This window comes from Eublepharis macularius, chromosome 4 (genome assembly GCF_028583425.1).
Source record: "Eublepharis macularius isolate TG4126 chromosome 4, MPM_Emac_v1.0, whole genome shotgun sequence".
NCBI classification, from domain to species: Eukaryota; Metazoa; Chordata; class Lepidosauria; order Squamata; family Eublepharidae; genus Eublepharis; species Eublepharis macularius.
In genome coordinates, this window is record NC_072793.1 from 22,927,455 (window position 1) to 22,929,689 (window position 2,235).

Sequence of the window (2,235 nt, forward strand, 5' to 3'; positions counted from 1 at the left end):
TCCTTTGCCTGCAGACAGCCTGCCTTTTGATTCTCGTGCAGGATCCCATAAGTGATAGATCCTCTGCCGGCACGTGGAATGCCCCTACGCTTATCTGCATCTCCGGAGACGTGCTTTCCGTCTTCTCTGCTCGCTGCCCCTTCAGCGGCCAGTCCTTTAACTGTTTCTGCCTCCGCCATTCCTGTCAGCCTCGCCATTTGCCGCCCGTGGAGAATCGGGCCTGCAGCCTGAGAGAGCCTCCGCAGGCCTCCTCAGCGCTCGCCAGTGCAGATTAGTGCAGTCCACTCCCTCCTTCCCTCTCTTAATAAATACAAGCAGAAGCGAGGGGAAAGCCGTCTCTGGTGAAGGGCCTCTCCCCTTCGCCTCTTGCGAGTTCATGTCGTCCGTCAGTGCTCCGCAGGCAAGGTCTGCAGCCCCTGTGGGCAGAGTCAAATGGCGAGGAGCCAGAAGGCTAGGCCCCGCACGTGGGGAGGGGGGCGACGAGGGAGCAGAGAGGGGAGGGCGGTCGTCGTGTCTGTCCCACACGCATTTGGAAAGGTTAAGGTTTAGGCGGCTGCCGGTGCTTCTGTCAGTTGGGATTTGCCACTCGAGCGTGCCTGCCCGCCTGCCTCCCCTCTTGCTCAGTGAGTCTTGAACGGCGGAACTGACAGATCTGGGTCTTTGGGTCTTTTCAGTCACCCTGCTGGGCTAACCTAATTGGATTCCCGCCAACCGCCAGTCAGAGCAGCGTGCAGACAGAGAGCCGGAGCCCCGTCCACGCCGTTGTTGGCGGAAGCCGGCTCCACCGGGAGCGAGGAGAACGGCTTTTGGCTGCTGAGGAGAGGAGCTCTCTCCTGAGCTGGGGAGGGGAGGCTTAATGAAGCAAACAGTGGCAGGAGTGACCGCACGAGTCCTGGTTCCAACTAGCCCATGTGCCAAGGGGGGCGGGGTGGGGGGGTTGCTCATTCACACATGAGTTGCTCACTCACACATTTCGTCTCTGTGCCTTGTCGGACTTGTGATGAAAGCATGGGACTGGAACTCGGGACAAATGGATCTTCAGTCTTCCAAACCTCTCATCTTACTCCCTGAGCTTAGAAACGGAGCCCCTGGTTTCCCAGTTAATGCGTTGTGTCGTTTACCTGTTAAAATTCTTTTTTGTGAGCAGAGTTCCGAGTCCAGTAGCACTTCAAAGACCAACAACAAAGGAACGACGGCGACGACTTCTTGTTCGTCTTTAAGGTGCCGCTGAACTCAAACCTGGGGCATCTACTGTAGGCCAAGCCAGCTAGCCGTCTGAATACGTTTCCCGTAACTTCTTCATAAACCGAATGGGAGCCGACTCCCTGGACACTGCGTTCTGCCGTAGCTAAACTGGTCCCTTGTTGGCGAGTGTTTCAAGATGGACTCCCCCTGAGGATAATGAAGGTCGAGTCCCGTCGAAACGAGAGAAAAGGCTGCACCTCCTGGTTTTTCTTCTCACTGTGAGTTGCCCTGGTACAATGGAGAGCTACTCCTCAGTGTAGCAAAAAACCTGCCCTGGTGGATGGAGTCTGTTGAGATGGTTGCATTGCCCAGCGGCTGTCAGCAGGGGTCGTCCTGCCTCTGAGCTGCTTCTCGCTAGCGTGCACACAACAGTTTCCCATGCGCCAGCAGTGTGCCATTCCCTATCTGATTCCAGCTCAGCTGTGAATTAGGAGTGTAGTACTGGCCTGCCACTTTGGATTTGATGCTCTCCAAAGTAAAATCTGTGGAACTTCCCTCCAGGGGAAAGGTAGGGGGGCCTTCAGCCTTTCTCCATTGGTCTCCTGATACCCTGCCTCATGACCAAGCCTCATCCCTTTCGTACAGCAACAGCCGACCTCTTCTCCCATCCTGCAACAGGTCCAACAGCTTCTTCCTTCTTTAACCACAGAAGCCCACTTGCTGTTCTTCCCCAGCATGCCGAGCTATTCACTGGATCCACTTGTCAAGTCGTCATATAGGGCCACGTGGTACTTTTTAAAAGTCCTGAATACGGCACGTGAAGGCCATTCGTGTCTTATATACCCACCTCCGCTCCCAGTCTTTGCGGGGGGGCTCTGATCAAACAAGTTGCCGATGCATATAGAAGCATATCCCTGGAAGGGATCACAAGGGTCATCTAGTCCAGTCCGCTGTACAATGCAGGAAATTCACAGCTATCTCCCCACCCCCCAATCTCCCTCGGTGTCTCCTGCTCTGTGCCCAGAGGAAGACCAAAAAAAACTCCTCCAG